Source organism: Cetorhinus maximus, chromosome 8, assembly GCF_964194155.1.
Source record: "Cetorhinus maximus chromosome 8, sCetMax3.hap1.1, whole genome shotgun sequence".
In the NCBI taxonomy this organism is placed as follows: domain Eukaryota; kingdom Metazoa; phylum Chordata; class Chondrichthyes; order Lamniformes; family Cetorhinidae; genus Cetorhinus; species Cetorhinus maximus.
Window position 1 is genome coordinate 118343311 of NC_135886.1, and position 21767 is coordinate 118365077.

Here is a 21767-nt window from a genome sequence, read left to right on the forward strand (position 1 = left end):
ACCAGGAGATAGAAAAGTTGTGTAAGAAAGGCAAGGTTACAGTGATCATGGGGGATTTCAATATGCAGGTAGACTGGGAAAATCAGGTTGGTAATGGATCCCAAGAAAAGGAATTTGTGGAATGTCTACGAGATGGCTTTTTGGAGCAGCTTGTGGTGGAGCCCACTAGGGAACAGGCAATTCTAGATTTAGTGATGTGTAATGAGACAGATTTGATAAGGGAGCTTAAGGTGAAGGAACCCTTAGGAGGAAGTGACCATAATATGATAGAATTTACCCTGCAATTTGAGAGGAAAAAGCTGGAATCAGATGTAACGGTATTACAGTTGAATAAAGGCAACTACAGAGACATGAGGGAGGAGCTGGCCAGAATTGACTGGGTGATGAGCCTAGCAGGAAAGACAGTGGAACAGCAATGGCAGGAATTTCTGGGAGTAATTTGGGAGACACAGCAAAAATTCATCCCTAGGAAGAAGAAGCATACTAAAGGGAGGACAAGGCAACCATGGCTGACAAGGGAAGTCAGGGACAGCATAAAAGCTAAAGAGAAAGCATACAATGCGGTGAAGAGCAGTGGGAAACCAGGGGATTGGGAAGCCTACAAAGACCAACAGAGGACAACTAAAAAAGAAATAAGGAGGGACAAGATTAAATATGAGGGTAAACTAGCCAGTAATATAAAAGAAGATTGCAAGAGTTTTTTTTAGATATATAAAGGGTAAGAGAGAGGCAAAAGTGGACATTGGGCCGCTGGAAAATGACGCTGGAGAAGTAGTAGTGGGGAACAAAGAAATGGCGGAGGAACTGAATAGGTACTTTGCGTCAGTCTTCACGGTGGAAGACACGAGTAACATCCCCAAAGTTCAAGAGAGTCGGGGGGTAAAGGTGAGTATGGTGGCCATTACCAAGGAGAAGGTGCTAGGAAAACTGAAAGGTCTGAAGGTGGATAAATCACCTGGACCAGATGGATTACACCCCAGAGTTCTGAAGGAAATAGCTGAAGAGATAGTGGAGGTGTTAGTGGCGATCTTTCAGGAATCACTGGAGTCAGGGAGGGTCCGAGAGGACTGGAAAATGGCTAATGTAACCCCCCTGTTTAAGAAGGGAGTGAGGCAAAAGACGGGAAATTACAGGCCAATTAGCCTGACCTTGGTTGTTGGTAAGATTTTAGAGTCCATTATTAAGGATGAGATTTCAGAATACTTGGAAGTGCATGGTAAAATCGGGCAAAGTCAGCATGGTTTCATCAAGGGGAGGTCATGCCTTTCAAATCTGTTAGAATTCTTTGAGGAGGTAACAAGTAGGTTAGACAAAGGAGAGCCAATGGATGTTATCTACTTGGACTTCCAGAAGGCCTTTGACAAGGTGCCGCACAGGAGGCTGCTCAGTAAGATAAGAGCCCATGGTGTTAAAGGCAAGGTACTAGATTGGATAGAAGATTGGCTGTCTGGCAGGAGGCAGAGAGTGGAGATAAGGGGGTCCTTCTCAGGATGGCAGCCGGTGACTAGTGGAGTTCCACAGGGGTCAGTGTAGGGACCACAACTTTTCACTTTATACATTAATGATCTAGATGAAGGAATTGAGGGCATCCTGGCTAAGTTTGCAAATGATACAAAGATAGGTGGAGGGACAGGTAGTATTGAGGAGGCAGGGAGGCTGCAGAAGGATTTGGACAGGTTAGGAGAATGGGCAAAGAAGTGGCAGATGGAATACAACGTGGGGAAGTGTGAGGTCATGCACTTTGGTAGGAAGAATAGAGGCATAGACTATTTTTTAAATGGGGAGAGAATTCAGAAATCTGGAGTGCAAAGGAACTTGGGAGTCCTAGTCCAGGATTCTCTTAAGGTTAACTTGCAGGTTGAGTCGGTAGTTAGGAAGGCAAATGCAATGTTGGCATTTATTTCGAGAGGACTAGAATATAAAAGCAGGGATGTGCTGCTGAGGCTTTATAAGGCTCTGGTCAGACCACATTTAGAATATTGTGAGCAATTTTCGGCCCCGTATCTCAGGAAGGATGTGCTGGCCCTGGAGAGGGTCCAGAGGAAGTTCACGAGAATGATCCCAGGAATGAAAGGCTTAACATATGAGGAACGTTTGAGGACTCTGGGTCTATACTCGATGGAGTTTAGAAGGATGAGGGGGGATCTGATTGAAACTTACAGAATACTGAAAGGCCTGGATAGAGTGGACGTGGGGAAGATGTATCCATTAGTAGGAGAGACTAGGACCCAAGGGCACAGCCTCAGAGTAAAGGGAAGACCTTTTAGAACAGAGATGAGGAGAAACTTCTTTAGCCAGAGAGTGGTGAATCTATGGAATTCATTGCCACAGAAGGCTGTGGAGGCCAGCTCATTGAGTGTATTTAAGACCGAGATAGATCGGTTCTTGATTGGTAAGGGGATCAAAGGTTACGTGGAGAAGGCGGGAAATTGGGGTTGAGAAACTTATCAGCCATGATTGAATGGCGGAGCAGACTCGATGGGCCGAATGGCCTAATTTCTGCTCCTATATCTTATGGTCTTATGGCCTTATAGCTGAGTTTCCCAGGGTGTTGAGTGCCACACTGAGGTGCACATGACATTGTAAGCACCAACCGAATGAAGTATGTGAATAGGGCAGGGTTCCATTCCAACAGGTCATTGTTGCACATCTTCCTTTCATGAAGCCAGGCACTAATATTGGTCATGGTGCCTGCAGGGAGCTGACACTGGCACTGTCTTCCAACTCCTTCACATCCAGGACAAATCAACGGTGCAGAAAGAAGTGAAACACTTCACAACGTGAGGCAGGGGTAGCATGTCACCATAATTTCCCTTTCCTCCCTGTCCACCTTGGATACCACCAAATTTTTTCACCCTCTTAAAGAAACAGTCGCACTACTAGGCCTTCAAAATATACATAACAATTATCTTGTTCAACCAGGCCACATCGTGGCACACCACTGCAAGGGGCATCAGAGGGCAGATTCTCAGGATGGCTTCATCGACTGATCAATTTTAATAGCAGCACCTTAGCATTACCTTCTCCTAAGCAATCTAACACATGACACTAAAGCAGATTTGTTTGGTCCGGCAGGATTGTGCCAAGAATTTTCAGCCATGCAAAGAGCTTACATAATGGTCTATTTCCTGATCTGCTGTAATATTCATAAAACACAATAACAACCCACAAGACAAGCTCCTGGTGCATTTCAAAACAAACATATCATTTCTTGCTAACTAAGGGTTGGAAGGCTGTGTGTGTAAGGACTGTGGGGCAATTGTGTTGGTACAAGTGAAGTGAAACATGTGGGAATGCGAAGACGTTAGAGAGGAAGAAGGTGTTCTGGGATTGAACAAGATAATTTTGAAAGCTTATTAGTGTGACTGTTTCTTTAAGAGGGTGAAGAATTTGGTGGCATCCAAGGTGGACAGGGAGGAAAGGGAAATTATGGTGACATGCTACCCCTGCCTCACGTTGCGAAGTGTTTCACTTCTTTCTGCACCGTTGATCTGTCCTGGATGTGAAGGAGTTGGAAGTCAGCGCCAGTGTCAGCTCCCTGCAGGCACCATGACCAATTTTGGTGCCTGGCTTCATGAAAGGAAAATTTGGGACACTGAGGTTCCTGAATTGTGACTCATAGAACCATAGAACCATAGAAAAGTTACAGCACAGCAGGAGGCCATTTGGCCCATCTTGTCCATGCCAGCCCGAAGACACCCAGGTGCCCTTTCTAATCCCATGAATGGAGAACTTGACAGTCTTCGTCTGAGAAGCCAGTTGGGCTTCCTCTGCCAACTGCACTAGCATAGTGCTGCAATGGGCACTTCTGGCACATAAATGGCCATGATGGCGCCAATCTGCACTGAAGCTGTGCGTGAGAGATGCTGTCACCTGATTTGCTGACAATTGCCAGTGAAACCATTTGTCAAATTTTTACCTTGTTCCTGTTAGCCAAAATGTCTATGTGGTGCTTTTAAAGATATACACCATTGTTACACGATGGTTTCCCAAAAGAGGATGTCAGCAACTTACACAATTTATACAATCAAGTTATATTACAGGCGCATCAAAAGTATTTAAATTAACTTTTCCCTGCCCAGTCCTAATTTAGCAGAGAAGCTCGAAGGGCTGGGGGGCCAACTTTCTAAATCTCAGTGTAACTTACTCTGGTGGTGAAAAGTGTAATTTTCCAATACAAGAAGGAAATTCAAGGCCAGGTCTATGAAGCCAGATCAGAACTCCCTAAGTGGAAACCTGAAATACACATTAGGCTACCCCTTAAGAGGAGTGTTAATAGATTCAACACAAAGCATATCCAACCAATACTCCTCTTAATACTCCTCTAAAAACTGCAGATTAATTGTATGGGAAATGGCAATGGGAATGGAGAGGTTAATGTGTCAAAATTAAATGCTGAGGCCTCGTCAAAACTGTACCATAGCCACTGCTTTGAACTCATTGCTCGTAAATATTGAGCATTGGCAAGACAAAGCAAACCAAGCTGATACTTCCTGATTTGTGTTTCCCATTGGAAGGAGCTTCAATCTTCAAACTAAAGTCCTCTGAAAATCTGTTTATAATTTACACTTAGAACAAAATTTCTACTACTGAAAAGAATGTTGTCCCTTAGGTCCAGAAACACCCTTTCCTGCAGCCCAATAACAAAGGTCTTAAAACATCCTGTAAGGTCCATGAATGGTTTCTTTCCTAAAATTACAACTGAAGGAAATGCAAAGGCTCTCTTACCTAAGAAGTGTATTTAACAGAACTATGCCTCTAAATGCACAGAACCAGATTTCGTACATGTGTACAAAGTCCTGCTACAATTGTAGAGCGCTGTTTACAGTGTCTTATTCAGCAAGTCTCAGAACTCAACATGTGCCAGAAATATAAATGTAAACTATTGGCAGCACAAGGTATTCAGCAATGGATCCCTCCCTGTTGCCTTTCCGTAAGGAGCTAGGAGAGTTCTCCTGTTGATGTTATTTTCTTGCTTTGGATAAACAGATTCTGAGTCCAGTTTTTAAATGCAATTCTTAAGAGAAGATCAAGAAGGATTTACGAATGTGATCACTACCTAGTGACTCATGTACATGGGTGAACATTGGTTAAGGACAGTATCAGACTTGGCTATGATGCTTTATCTAGCTAAATAGACAGAAGACATTCAATGTTTCAGATCATGCATTATATAAAAAAAAAACCAGTGGAACTAAAGTAAGGGTGGCCAATACAAGCAGTACTTAAAGGGCCAACTGCAGCCAATCTGAAAAAAAGACATGATTTTTGTGGAATCACAAGGAAGAATGCTCCTTCTGTGTCTACAAAAGCTTCCTGCTCACTACTGGAATTTATGGGTCTCCTTGCATTTCTCACTCCCTCCCTCCCCACCCCTAACCAACATCAACAGGTAGGGAGAGAGGATGCCCTGTCCACCACCTGCCTGATGTAACCCAAATACTAAAACCAACCAAAACAAAAAAAATTGTTTTAGGGAAAAATGGGGACGCAACCTTGGAATTGCTGAATGTTTCCAAAATGAGAGTCACTGTAGTTTCCTTTGGGAGCCAGGAGTCTGCAAATGAGTGACCTGTTAGTGGAAAAGAGGTGATGACAGAAGAATTGCTTTTACAATGTCTACAAGTAACACTTGGCAAAATTTACTCTGAATAAGCTGTGCCCGCAGATGTTGCACAACTTGCCAGTAATAAAACATCCCAATTCTACTTCACAGGAGCATTTAGTAGACAAAACGTGGCACTGTGTTTGTGGAGAGATGACTGGTATTATGTGTGTGTCCGAATGCCAACTGAATAGGTCCAGTGGCATAAATATTAAATGCTTTACTTTGGCAGGCACAGACAATGGAGTTCCTCTGATGGAGATGGGTTCCATGTCTAAGTCAAGCCTGTGATATAAGCCACAAGTCCTATATACTCTCAAGCAGGATGTGCAGCCCTCTTGTGCAGTGCTTGTTGCATAGATCAGGAATTGAGCACTTTTGGTCAGTAATACTGGTTTGCCAGTAGTTTTCTGACATCTCCTATGGTGCCTCATTAGCCTTCCCTCAACATCTATCTCCTCTCCATTCTCTTCCTTATCTGCCTGACACCAGCACTGTGGAATCCCCAAGGAAACACCATTACCTCCTCTTTGAGTGCCCCAAAGTACAGAAAGGAAATCCCCAAGCACAAAAGTAATGCTAAGTCTATCTTCAAGGTTCCTTTTGGAAAAAATGATATTTCCAGGGATTAGTCTCATGGAAAGTTATAATAATTACCTTATCCTATTAAGGTTCTCTTTAAATTCCATTTCATTTGTCAGCAGCTGCCTAACAATGCTGAACATTATAGCACAGTCTTTATAATGGGAAGAGCATAGGCAGCAACCAAAAGGGACTGGGCACCTGACATAACAGTAGAATTTAAGTTTTTTTTTATTCATTCATGGGATGTGGGCAACGTTGGCTAAGCCAGCATTTATTGCCCATCCCTAATTGCCCTTGAGAAGGTGGTGGTGAGCTGATTTCTTGAACCGCTGCAGTCCATGTGGTGTAGGTACACCCACAGTGCTGTTAGGGAGGGAGTTCCAGGATTTTGTGCCAGTGACAGTGAAGGAATGGCGATATGTTTCCAAATGAGGATGGTGAGTAGAGTTACATTCAACAGGCAGTGTATCCAGCCTCCAAATTCACTTCAAGAGGGAAACACTCATTTGGGACAGGAATGTGAGGTAAAACCTCATGGACCCTTTCCTATTTCTAGTTGTTCCAGGTATGCTGCAAACCAGAAGGGAAAGCAAGCCTTTGCCCTCTTTTACCATAGCCTCCACCTTCTCCCACCCCAGCCTCCACTCTCTCCCATCCTGACCTCCACCTTCTCCCACCTGGGCCTCCACCCTCTCCCACCTTGGTCTCCACCCTCTCCCAGCCTGGCCCCCACCTTCTCCCATCCTGGCCTTCATCCTCTCCCATCCGGGCCTCCACTCCCAGCTCTACCCACCCTCCAGTCACTGCTCAGCTCCTTCCTGGCCACCGTTACACTCCCTCTTGATTGCCTCCTCTCCCAATCTCGTCCCCCTTCTTGGGCCTCTTTAAGGATTCAGTGTAGGATTGCTGTTGACATTGCAGTCGTCTGGGCTTTAAGCTGTCATTTCCATCAAACTGACAATAAGCATCTGTAGCTAATTGGCTTGATGATAATGAGGCTTGAAACCCAATATTACGTGTGCATCAGGCCCATCCATTTATGCACAGGGATGGATCCTTGCACCCACTGGAGGGTCATTTCTAGGCGTGCTTGTATTTCTGGGTCACTGTATTGACACAACAACCATTGGATTTCAATAAGTAATTTGACATGGTAAAGCACCACATGAATGAAGTGTTCTACTTTCATTCCCACCCCAGATCACCCAAGGACCTCATCATGAAATCTAAAGCATTAGAATAATAGTGTGAAATCACTGCTTGCATAGTTTCTGTTAATAGAAATGTCTACACAGACAACTTGACTGGCATACATTTAATGCAAGTATATTTATCTAAAAGCAAATTGAAAATTAAAACTGACTTTATTACAAAATGGAAACGTTTTAATGACATTAAGATGCTGCCGTAGAGAGGAGTAGCACTGATTCATTACATATTGTTCCAGTTGCCTATGAAATATTCCTACACGGCAATACTGCAGAACAGCTGATGTTTTCTCATTAGGCTGGTCACTTTACCTCCAGTAAGAGCACTTCTAGAGTAATAAGTTAATAAATCCCAAGATAAAACCACAATAACAGATGAAAGTGCGGATTTAGCACACAATGCTGGTCTTAATTTCTGAATACCATAATTTGAATTTGCCTTGGGTTGCTAAACCAGAAAACTGCAGTTTCAGTACTCAAGTGCTGATTAGACATAATTTTCATGGAGCAGTAAATGTGGGTACTTCACACCCACATCTATTGAAGGCGTGGACCGCTCTGACTGGCACAAAGGGGCACATTGCAGGATGGCTCAGGGGCAAAGGGAGAGGGCTCACAGGTTCTCAGATGCAACTCTGGACATCCTAGTGAAGGAGGGACAGAGGGGGAGGGATGTCCTTCAGGGGGTAAGGATGCCAAATCTCCCTTACCACCCTCCTGTCCCTCTCTCTTGCAGCAACTGGCTCTGCCAGGGCTCATATCCTCCCATTCCTCCTTCAGGGATTTCTAGCAAGTACCAAGTATGCCCTTCCTCCTGGTAACTCATATAAAGTGTCCAGTAAGGTGGAGTAACACAACACTTATTCCTTTTGGATGGAGCCCTCAGGAAATTTCTGAAATTAATTTTGTTTGAGTGCTGGTAAAGCCTTTTATCATTTAAGTAATGCTTGAAATCAACATCATCCCTGTGTTTACTCCCAACTAGCTGGTCGCTGTTAGGAAAGGGCGTTAGTTGATGGCAACAAAATTTCATGCAGCCTCTTTAATGAGCACGAGCAGACATTTTAAGTTGGCTGCTTAACAAGATGTTATAGTGCAGACTTAACTCCTTCACCAATTTGACGTCTTGTGCTAAGTCGCAGTTTCTGATCAAGACCCCACCAGGCCACCTCAGTGGCTCTTTAATGCCTAAAGTATTTGATGAAAATGATCCCCCTGTTCATAGCCGGGGCTAAGGTTAAGTTTCTGTCTTTTGACTCTCTACTTTTAGGCGAGTGAATGTTGTCAGGCAATTTGGGCACTTGATTGTATTAAAGGAACTGGTTGGGTTGTTTGTTGTTGTGAAAGGTAATTCCACTGAAGAATGATTGCTCACTCATCATCTAACATATTGGACCAAGAAGCTCTTGTTTAATGGGTTCCTTTACATTGCTAGGGTTGATTTGTTTTTAATTCCTCCATTGCAGGTTTCTTCTTTCCTCTTCCGAAGGTATCAACCATATGTAAAGAAAACTATCTCCTAGAGTTCAAACAACAGAAATTTCCTATGTATTATGTTCCTAGTCATCTGCAAGAAACTGAAATAAGTATCAAAATTGTGCCTTTTCCAATGATAGCCAATGTTTCCTTATTAATATACTAATTGATTCAATTATAGGGTCTAGAGCCATTGAATGGAACATAGGTAATTTATTCATTATAATATTGCAAAGTTTTGTAAAACTGCTGTACCCCAAATTCTTCTTCAGTTCTCTGCCTGAAGACAGGTCCTTGGTGATTATTTGCTGAACCATAGCAAGGTGCTATGTTTTTTTTACTATGAGTAAGATAAAGAGGTGCAGGCCCTGAATTTACCTCAGCTAGAATGGGTAATTGACCCCTGTGCTATTGGCATTCATCTGATTTAGATAACTGAGCTAACCAACCCCTCAATCAAAATTGCAAGTTTGTAAAAAAAAATGTGCTGTTTGCAAGGTATACCTGTCATTAATAGATGCAGTTCCTCTCATAAATAGAGCTCCTGAGTCAAGCACAAGTTCTTAAACAAAAAAACCAAGCTTTAATATTTTCTAATTATCTGGCTTTGTAATGCCTAAGAAACTAAATGAAGTTAATTCACCGACAACTTTTCCCAAGAGTTAGTGGTTCATGAATAATGAAAAAGGCTCTGGTACTAGAAATTGCACTTTGGTCATTTTATCCTTGGGTTTCCAATTGAAAAATGTGAAACTATATTTAGTTCCATCTTGGATCAGTGGTAACGCTCTTGCTCCGAGTCCAAGCATTAGGGGCTGAAGGATCAAGCTCCATTCTAGGAACCTGAGCATGTAATCTGATTACGTGGAAGACTGAGGCGGCATTGTTGGAAGTGTTGTTGGAAGTGATGCATTTCAGATAAGATGTTAAACTGTCAACTCTCTGCCTGTTCAAGTGGATATAAAGAATTTCATAGCAGTATTTGAAAAACAACAAGGGAGTGTCCTGGCTATCATTTATCCATCAGCCAACAACACGAAAATAGATTAACAACAGTGGCTTCACTTCAAAGGTAATGAATTGACTTGGGCATTTTTGGAGAGCCTAAGCGTTTGGAGGTGTCAGGTAAAAACAAATTCTCCCTCCTTATTGTTTTCTCCAGCTGAAAGATATAACTGTACAGTGAAGAGGGCATTGTTAAATAGCTGCAGCAGGAAAGAGATTTTTGTACAATCATAACTTCATGGAACGTCGACAGGTACACTTTCTAGCAAAGGGTCACTTGGTAAGGATTGCCAAAAAGAACCCAGGACGATTTTCCCATCTCGAACTTTGGGGCACTGAGGGTCATTACATCCCAATGACACCCATTTCAGCCCAGACTATAAATTCAATCTGAGACCTCCTGGTGTGAATGTTTCACTTTACCGACTTCAAGACTTAACAACAACATAAAGCTGCATCTGAAAAGCAAGTTTAAATACAGAAAACAGTTCAAGGTGCTTTACAGACGCATATGGAAAAACAATGTGTATCAAGCCACAAAAGGGGATATTGTGGGGTTGACCAAAAGCTTAGTCCAGCAAGTGGGTTTTCAAAAGAATGACTCAGTTCATTAAACAAAATTGCAGCTGAAGTCAATGAAAGTGTCTGTGGTAGTGCTTGGTAGTGTACATGCCAAAATGCTACAACTGCACTACTGGCCTTACTGATATTAAGTGCTATTGGCAATGTACAGAAATAAGATGAGCAGAAAGTATCTAACAAAAAGTATTCTAACAATTCGTCATTTAGATATGAGTAAAATCAGTAGAAAATGTTGCGGATTGTGTAAATAATTATTGATTTGTGCTATGCTTACAATATGTGCAATCTGCAAAGATGGGGTCGACAATCTTTCTCTCTCTCCTTTGTGTAACATATGCCTTAAAGCAATGGTGCTAAACCAATAAAGGGCACCATTTTACACCATTCTGTGTAATTGAACAAATGACTAAGCTAAAATCACACCCAAATTGCTAACAAAACCATAGTTGAAATAAACATGGATGAAATTCTTCCATCCATTATTTTAATCGATGTAAAATATTTCCTCGAGTACATCGTCCAGTTCAATATTGACTGGAGCCTCCAGTAGAAAGACAGCTCAACATTGCACTCTGGTGGTATACTTTGAATGTTGCGTATTCCTTGTGGTAAAATAACAGGATATAATTTTTCAACCTCTTATGGTTGATACAATGACAGCTCAGAAAACTCGCTGGAGATCAATTTTGCTGGAACTTTATCCATTGTGCATATAAACTTACACTGCTTTTTATGGGCAATTTAAGGCGCTCTCACCCAAATTGGGGAGACCCTGATTTTAATCAAATTATAGGCAATAAAAATCATAAGCAGGTATTTATTGGAGGCGATGGGGGACTCATCCGCCAGCTAGAGAGCTGGCGAGAACCCCGCCTCTACCAATCAGAGGCCGGCAGCTGTACATTGGTTGGTAGTGCCAGCGGGAATGATGGCTTCTGTTGGTATCACACCTACTAAGGCCCAGGATCGCCAAGGGAGCCAGGTGGAATGGGAGAGGAAGGAGATCTGCAGTAAGGGCAGGGGGGTGGCTCTGCATGGGATTTAGGTGTTGCTGGCTAGGCCAGCATTTATTGTCCATCCCTACTTGCCCTTGAGAAGGTTGTGACGAGCTGTCTTCTTAAACCACTATCGTCCATGTGTTGTAGGAATACATACAGTGCTGTTGGGGAGTGGGTTCCAGGATTTTGACCCAGTGACAGTGAAGGAACAGCAATATAGGTCGAAATCAGGATGATGTGTGGCTTGGGGGGAAACTTGAAAGTGGTGGCGTACTCAAGTGTTTGCTGCCCTTGTCCTTCTAGGTGGTAGAGGTCACAGGTTTGGAAGGTGTTGTCGGAGGAGCCTTGGTGGGTTGATGCAATGCATCTTGTAGAGATTTTGTAAAGATCCTGATGCAAATTTTTCGGTCAGGCACTGAGTGCTGCCTTTGAACAAAGGACCCCACTTGCCAGCCAGAACATCAGGATTTGCTTTTCGGTCTTCTTGCATGGTGAATTCACCATCCACCGTTGGGTGAATACCTGTGGCATTAATTGCCCATTTAAGGGCCCCAGTTGGTGTCAGGGCAGGAAGGCCACCCACAAGCCTTCCCACTCCGGACTTAATTGAGGCAGAGACAGGGAGGTGTCAGGGTCAGCACCCTGCACCCTCCTGCCCAATTAAATGCCCCTCCAACAAACTCTTCTTGGGATGTTGTAATATGGGTTCTTTAGATGTCTCAATGATAAGATCTTGAGACTTGTATATTTAAACATGAACTCTTTATTGTTTACCTTTAATATTTACAGATCCCAGGCTAATGTCATGCATGGTGCTGTTACCTCCATGCAGGTTGGTTCCAGAGTGTTCTCTCTAGACTGTTCTCTCAGTCTATTACCATGTGACTCTATACATAATACTGTGGGTGGTGCTATTGTTCAGTCCTACATTAACCCATGCTCTGCCAAGCACCTTTACATTACAATGGCATGCGGGCACATACAACATCATACAACAGGGGAGGGCATTAAATTCCACCCCACTAGTACATGAGCACGCATTCTATTTCCCAGTTGTTTCAGGCAATGATAGACAAACATATTCTCAGTTGACCAGAACTAAAGATTTAAAAGGAGATCATGTGTGGTCTAAATTCCTGTGTATGTAAAAGTGAACTTAGTATCCCATTTCACTATTTTTTTATTTTTACTGAATGTTTCCATTCACGAATTTTGCCAAAGAGATATTTCCTTGCTACAAATTGCGTTATAGAAATGGGAATTACAACCATGATCCTTCTCCTTGGCATTATTATAGGAAGATGAAAGAAGAGTCGTTCAGGAGATTTACTTGCACCAGTGGTGAAGTACTCAAGCTTGGTCTGACCCACACAACAGCATGTAAGGACCTAAGCACATGCCACCTGGGAGGGACCATGTACGGATTGCTGCCTACCTTGATTTTTTTTTATTTGTTCATGGGTTGTGGACCTCGCTGGTCAGGCCAGCATTTATTAGTTCAGAGGGCATTTAAGAGTCAACCACATTGCTGTGGGTCTGGAGTGACATTTAGGCCAGATAAGGACAGGACATTTCCTTCCCTAAAGGACATAGCTGCTAGGCTGGGTCTGCGGCAGGTGGTGAGGGAACCAACAAGAGGGAAAAACATACTGAACCTCATCCTCACCAACCTGCCTGCCGCGGATGCATCTGCCCATGACAGTATCAGTAGGAGTGACCACCGCACAATCATTCTGGAGACAAAGTCCCACCTTCATATTGAAGATACCCTCCAACGTGTTGATGGCCCTATCACCGTGCTAAATAGGATAGATTTTGAATAGGTCTAGCAACTCAAGACTGGGCATTCATAAGGCGCTGTAGGCCGTCAGCAGCAGCACAATTGTACTCGAACACAATCTGTAACCTCATGGCCCAGCATATCCCCCATTCTACCATTACCATCAAACCAGGGGATCAACCCTGGCTCAATGAAGAGTGCAGGAGGGCATGCCAGGAGCAGCACCAGGCATACCTAAAAATGAGGTGTCAACCTGGTGAAGCTATAACACAGGACTACCTGCGTGCCAAACAGCTTAAGCAGCAAGTGATAGACAGGGCTAAGTGATCGCACAATCAACAGATCAGATGTAAGCTCTGCAGCCCTGCCACATCCAGTCATGAATGGTGGTAGACAATAAAATAACTCACTGGAGGAGGAGGCTCTACAAATATCCCCATCTTCAATGATGGAGGAGTCCAGAACATCAGTACAAAAGTTAAGGCTGAAGCATTTGCAACAATCTTCAGCCAGAAGTGCCAAGTGGATGTTCCATCTCAGCCTCCTCTGGCACCACAAATGCCAGTCTTCAGCCAATTCGATTCACTCCACGTGATATTAAGAAACAGCTGATGGCACTGGATACTGCAAAGGCTATGGACCCTGACAATATTCCAGCAATAGTACTGAAGGCTTGTGCTACAGAACTTGCTGCGCCCCGAACCAAACTGTTCCAGTACAGCTACAACACTGGCATCTACCCAGCTATTGGAAAATTGCCCAGGTATGTCCTGTACGCAAAAAGCAGGACAAATCCAACACGTCCAATTACCGCCCCATCAGTCTACTCTCCATCATCAGTAAAGTAATGGAAGGGGTCATCAACAGTGCTAGCAAGCGGCACTTGCTTAGCAGTAACCTGCTTGCTGACGCTCTATTTGGGTTCTGCCAGGGTCACTCAGCTCCTGACCTCATTACAGCCTTGGTTCAAACATGGATAAAAGAGTTGAACTCCAGAGGTGAGGTGAGAGTGACTGCCCTTGACATCAAGGCCACATTTGCCAAAGTGTGGCATCAAGGGGCCCTAGCAAAACTGGAGTCAATGGGAATTGGGGGAAAACTGGCTGGAGTCATACCTAGCACAAAGAAAGATGGTTCTGGTTGTTGGAGGTCAATCATCTCAGCTCCAGGACATCACTGCAGGAGTTCCTCAGGATAGTGTCCTCGGCCCAGCCATCTTTGGCTGCTTCATCAATGACCTTCCTTCCATCATAAGGTCAGAAGTGGGGATGTTCGCTGATGATTGCACGATGTTCAGCACCATTTGCAACTCCTCAGATACTGAAACAGTCCATGTCCAAATGCAGCAAGACCCGAACAATATCCAGGCTTTGGCTGAGAAGTGGCAAGTAACATTCACGCCACACAAGTGTCAGGCAATGACCATCTCCAACAAGAGAGAATCCAACCATCACCCCTTTATGTTCAATAGCATTACCATTACTGAATCCCCCACTATCAACATCCTGGGGGTTACCATTGACCAGAAACTGAACTGGACTAGCCATATAAATACTGTAGCTACAAGAGCAGGTCAGAGGCAAGTAACCCATCTCTTGACTCCCCAAAGCCTGCCCACCATCTATAAGGCACAAGTCAGGAGTGTGATGGAATGATATCCACTTGTCTGGATGAGTGCAGCTCCCACAACACTCAAGAAGCTTGACACCTTCCAGGACAAAGCAGCCCACTTGATTGGCAGCACATCCACAAACATTCACTCCCTCCACCTCCAACGCACAGTAACAGCAGTGTGTGCCATCTACAAGATGCACTGCAGGAATTCACCAGGCACCTTCCAAGCCTACGACCACTATCATCTAGAAGGACAAGGGCAGCAGATAGATGGAAACACCACCACCTGGAAGTTCCCCTCCAAGCCACACACCATCCTGACATGGAATTATGTCGCCGTTATTTCATTGTCGCTGGGTCAAAATCCTGGAACTCCCTTCCTAACAGCACTGTGGGTGTACCTACACCACATGGACCGCAGCAGTTCAAGAAGGCAGCTCACCACCACCTTCTCAAGGGCAACAATAGGTACACCCACAGTGCTGTTAGGGAGGGAGTTCCAGGATTTTGACCCGCCGACAGTGAAGGAACGGCTATGTATTTCCAAGTCAGGATGGTGAGTGACTTGGAGGGGATGGTGGTGGTGGTGTTCCCACGTGTCTAGATGGTAGTGGTCACGGGTTTGGAAGCTGCTGTCTAAGGAGACTTTTCTTCTGGTAATGACCCTGGCATATTTTCTTATGTACTGGAAGTCAGGCTGTAATTAGATTAAGAGCTAGAGTGATGGCAAGGGTTTAAAGTCAACAGTAAGAAGTCGGTTTGATGTGTTAATGAACCAAGAGGAGCTTCAATCAAAGTTTTACATAAAGCAATAACAGGACTGTTTTTGAACTGAGTTGTTGTAGTTCAAAGGTGGATGGATATATGCAGGTTGTAAAAGGTGTAAGTAAGGAAGAGCTAGGGTAAGTTTTTCTTTACATGCCTAAGAGCTAAAGTAAAGAATAATCTAATAAATTCTGAGAGAAAACATTTCCGAAGAGACTGATTGAGATAATAGAGATCAAAGAGAAGGACTGCATTTAAGAAAATACTGAAGCCTATGTAAGAGGGTAGCTACTTACATCTGCCAGAAGACAGCAGGGTAGCTAGTCAGGTCTCACAGAAGACAGCAGGATAGTTGGTCAGAACTCCAAGAAGATAGCGTGAACAAGGCCATTCCCAGTTTTTCAGTGGACTCTGAGGACACCAAAACAAAAAAGCATTGTGTGATAAAAATGACTGGACTTCTATAATTCTAAAATCTATAAGGATAGTTGCTGAACAGAAAAGGGAAAGGTTAGCTCCGAGGGTAGTTAAGTTAAGATTTGTGGAACTGTGTTAAAGTACTAAAAACAAAAAACTACTGCGGATGCTGGAAATCCAAAACAAAAAGAGAATTACCTGGAAAAACTCAGCAGGTCTGGCAGCATCGGCAGAGAAGAAAAGAGTTGACGTTACGAGTCCTCATGACCCTTCAACAGAACTGAGTAATATTAGGAGAGGGGTGGAGTATAAGCTAGTTTAAGGTGGGGGTGGGGTGGGGGGAGAGAAGTTGAGAGGGTGGGGGGTGGTTGTAGGGACAAGCAACCATGGATTATGAAAAAAGGCAGGACACCCAACCACAACCAAGAGCAGAGCAAGGTGCTGACAGAAGAGATTTCTGTGGAATCACCATTTCATGCAGCAAGAGCCATCCAACAGACTCATTTAAGAGTCTCACAGCTCAGTGCCACATGCCCCCACTGCATTAGGATTGTCAGTATTACATGTGCATTATGCAAGAACCAAATACACCTTCAGGAACATTAGCCTGTGTATTAACACCTGTATCCATTTCTTTCATCAACCAATACCTTATGTTACAATATCCCAATAAAACTCTGTACAGTTTAAATAAAGTTCAACCAAATTTAATAGCTTAAGCCATGTTGTGTTTGTAGCTCATGTTTTCTGCTTAGCAATGGGGTATATTTGGTTTGTTATCATATCTAACCTTGTGCTTCTTCCAGGAGCAAGAGTAAAAAAGATGAATGGCTGCTGAATGTCCCTGGAAGTCTCAAGGAATTTAAGTTGCCTTCCCCCAACCGTAAGAAGCAAAATATAAACTGGATTTAGATACTTACGCGCGTCAGCTCTTTTCCTGATGCTTTGGAAAGTTTGTGTGTTTTATTGCTTTCAAGGTATTAAAATATTTTCTCTGGCCTAAATCCCTTTTAAAGTTCAGTAAAGCCACCTTCAAAATGAATCTCAAACAAATTCTCTAAAGTTTCCAAACATATCAACAATCAGCCAGTTGTAAAAGTGTCAAAGACCTGCAGACCACGCCAGGTTCAATATCCAGCCCAGGCTGAGTTATCTGATATCAGTTAAAGAGGACTTCAATAGCCTCAGTGTCCTTGATCTAGTTCTGTTATCAAAATAAATCTTGTGTTTGAATTTTCATTGCTCTTTTCTGTGTTTGGGGTTTCATAGTACAAAAGCAGGGAAGTTATGCTGAACCTTTATAAAGTTCTGGTTATACCACTGTAGGATTGATATCTCCTCCAACTGGGAAATTTATGGAACGTAATTTCAAACCCACAGGCATGTTTTGACCTCATGATTGGAACTACAAATTTCAAAAAGATAAGCTGCAGTCAGCAATACAGGGCTGGGCAGCAAGGGGTTAATTCAGTCATTTAGTGAAAACACAGTGACTCGTCAAATGGGTTTGGACATTGACTAACGCAATCAAGAAATCTGATTACCCAATACAATGGCACAAAGGGCACATCATCAATAGAATACACTCAAGGAATTATTCAACCACCACAGACAACAGTCCTGGAACAGAGTCATTCAAACCCTTATTAACTTTGGAGCCACGTGCTGTTACTGTGCCACCTCAAACAGCAGGAGAATTGCTCATACAGTGAGAACTGATAATATTCATCATGGAAAACCCTGTACTGTTTTCAACCAGCAGAAGCTGATGACATTTGTCTGGACTTTGCATGGAATCAACGAAATGGACTTTGGAACAACAGGAAATATGTTTTGACATGCCTGAGTTAAATTATTATAAAAGAAGAACAGATCTGAGGTTTTGGGCTGCAGTTGGAAGAAGGGTCAAGTTTGGTCACCTTGACTCAGGCCTACAGTCAACACTGGACAGACCAGCCGTGTTGGGGATTGTAAGTTTCGGCCAAGTCATAGTGATATTGGTCTGAGGGTTTTGTGAAGTTGTTTTGGGGGTGAAAACTTGATGTTTTTTGCTGCTATCTTGGAACTTGTTTCAGCCATTTCTTGGTGATATTTGTCTGAAGGATTTTTTCTTAAGGTTTCAGGACAGGACGTGGTGTTTTGCCTGTGTTTTTGTAAGTTATAACCAAGTCGTGGTGACTTTGTGTTGGGTATTGGGAATCTAAATTTTGGGGGTTGTACTGTGGGGTTGTGGAGGATTCAATAAAGCAATTGTGAATTATCAAAAGAAACTTGTCTCACTGGTCATTCTGTCCAAGCCATACACTTGTGAATACGGTGTCATGAACTTGAGTGTGGGGAGGGTCTCTGGGGGAAAAGGGTACCCCCTACACTACAACTAGAATATTGCATCCAGTGCTGGTTGCTGCACTTCAGGAAGGATGGGAGAGTCCTTGAGAGGGAGCCAAATAGCCTCCTTGTGTGTCATTAGATGGTCTCTATGACCATCTCTAAATTTTCAGTACCACTTCTTAATTGGCTGTTACTACAGCCACATAAGAATGCATTTTGTCCATAGTATGTACCTGATTTTGCCCATTCCTTCATTTGCAACAGTTAACATTGACATTACATTTGTTATATTTTATCTCTTCTCCCTTTGGCTTTGCATCATTGCCAATGATTCACATCAATTGTTTACCTGTTGTGAGTTTTCAAGTGGGAGTACAGTCCAATTCCAGGAAGGCATTGTCAGTTTTAGTGGGGTCATCATAGATTGTCGTTCCCTAATGCAGAGTCTACTGCCGCATGCTTCTTCCTGCAATGACACTTTTCTGTGGCAATTTGAAGATGTAATTCTTCAAATTTCTGTGCTGCAGTGTAGTGACTTCAGTGCCAGGTGCTTCAGTCATGTACAGACTGTTCCCAGTTGTTGAAGTCAATCTGGCATGAAATTATGTCTCAGTTGCATGAAGCTAGTTTTAGCCATCCAGCAGGTCTATTGGCACCATCAAGCTCTCCATACAATGCATCTTTTCATAGGTGACCATCATCCATTCTAACAATGTGGCCTAGCCATCATAGAAAACATTGTTTCAGCATTGCCTTGATACTTTCTCACTTAGAAAGCTGCCATATATCCATGTTGGGGATTCTATGTTGCTAATATTTGCCAAGGAACTATATTTACACATGCTTTCCAAAAGGCTTGGATTGCTTTTGGGTCTAATGCCATCCATGCAGTTTTCTCTTTTCTCTCTTTAATTTAGCTTTAATGAATTTCAGATTTCCAATTTGATTCTCCTTGATCTCTTTCTTGTCTATTGATTGGTTCTTGACATTTTCTTTGATTATTGAGTTAATCGCTTAATTCTCCTCTCTGCGTAGTTCTAGTTCATTCTTTTATGCTTCCTGCTGTCTTACAAATTTGTACTGTTGTATTTAACATCATATTCTGCTCTCACCTCAGTCTTTCTATGATGGTAATCTCTGATCGTCCACAGTTTATTCTATCATTTGTTAGTGATTTTGTAGATCACAAAATTAAGGCTCAAGCCCTCAATTTGATTTCTCCCATTTCTGTACTTGTGAAAAGTCCACCAATGTGAAGTCACATTTCATTGAGGATTCTGGCCTCTTGTTAAGAATAGCTATTATTAAAACAGCTTATTTCCTCAAAGCTGAAAATGTTATAAATCTCAACACTGCATATTTGCAGTACTCTGGCAGTATTAGAATAGTAAAATGAATTTTTTTGGCAACAAACTGGGGTCAAACATTGGGATTATGCTTCATTTTTGCTGTAGTGCAATCTGCTGTGGAACTTGGGACCTACATTTTCCCCACATATGTCTTCCTGTAGGACCCTATTTAAATATTGTTAAAGATGCTGGGATAAAGTAGGTAAATTTGTGAGCAATAGAAAACTTGGAAGTGTAGTATTCAATTGTTCATTTGTTTGGCGTTTGATTATGTGTGTCTGTTAACTTCTTTGTTCTCTGTGTGCAGTTAGTCAAGCATGGGTGTGGTCACGGAGAAACAGAAACTAAACTGAAGCAAGAAGCTGTGAACATGAGAGCTGTAATAAACTTGGAGTACTGGGCAGGTTTCTTGTAAGAAACAATAAACTTTATTTCCAGAGCTCCTGATAAAGCTACGTGCTTGTACCAACACCAAGGTTAGAAAACTCCGCCCCTAAGATCGCCCATGCTTAGGGCTGATTCGTCTGTACAGTCACATGATCCCCATAACAGTATGAAAGGTTTAACTTACAATTGCTACAAGAGCAAACATTTTCAAAGCACTATAATAAAGATCCTGCACAATGGAACCTGCTGTGTAATCTCTGCATATTTCCATGGCATAAAACACAACAACTGGTCTTGAGAAGGATAATAGTTTAAATTTATCAGCTCCAGTGCCATTCCTTTCTTCACCAGGAGATACACCCATGCCATGGGATCAATGGATTTTGGGGTTCAAGACCTACTTGCTCACGATGAGGATGGACAGTCCGGATGTAGCAGCATCCTGCAAAAAGGCAATACTTCTACTTGTCTCGGAGAAGGCGGCCAGCAAATATTTGAGCAGTCCTCAGAAGACATATCTACGTTTGATATGGCAGTTTGTGCTTTTGAAAACTACTTTGGGCCAAACAAAAGTATAATGATAGAATGATATACATTCCGCCAGAGATGCCAGAGAGTCCATCATCATCAGATACATTCAAACATTTGCCAAATTATGGAGGTATTCATCAATTCACAACACAATGTCCAACTCAAGGGAAAAGTGTAACTCATGCTTAAAGTGGAATTACTTCACTAAGGTATGCACGTCATCAAAGAAGAGGATTTCATCAGTTCCACATGTAGAGGAGTCTCTTCCTGAGAGTGAGGTGTGACATGTGTATGTCATCACAAACAGTAAAGCACCGAATCATTTTAAGGAATGCTCCATTGAGATCGCAGGCATCTCAGTGTTGCTTCTCATTGATGTCGGAGCGAAAGTATCTATTTCAAGTGACATCAGTATTTTTCGCAACTTTCTCTCATACCTGCGCCAGATACTCTTCAAGCTTTAGGAACAATCACAATTCAAGTCAATACAAAAATGTCATGTTTGAAAGCAGTCAAGGAGAAACCGAGACAGGTTCACATTCTATGTAGCCAAAGGTAGAAGGCTTATGGGGGTAAACCTTTTCGATAAGCTTGATTTCAAACTTGAAGACCCCACTTAAACACACATTAACATGGTCGATGACACTGACTATACCCAAAAGTATCCTTTCTAATTTACCGGACTTAGGGATATTAAGGGGCACGGTCATGCTCCTCCCATCAATTCCGCCAGTTTCTCAAAATTTGAGACAGATGCCGCTTGTGATCCATGCTGAAGTGTCCCAGGAGCTGAAATGATTAGAAGCAGACAGTGTCATTAAGTGAATCAACTCATCATCGTGGATATCAAACCTAGCCATTGCAGGATGCAACAATGGTAAACCTAGACTGCCTATTGATCTTAAAGTGGTCAAAAAAGCAATCATTCCAGGCAAGTATCCACTTCCTATGATTTAAGAACTATTGGCATCATTTCATGACTCCACAGTCTTCACAAAGCTTGACGTGTGATGGAGCTATCTTTAGCTATCACCAGCAGAGCACAGCTAACATCTTAAAGCTTTTGTTAGTCACAGAGATGTGTTTCAATACCACAGAATGCCCTGTGGACTAAGCTCATCACTTAGCACATTC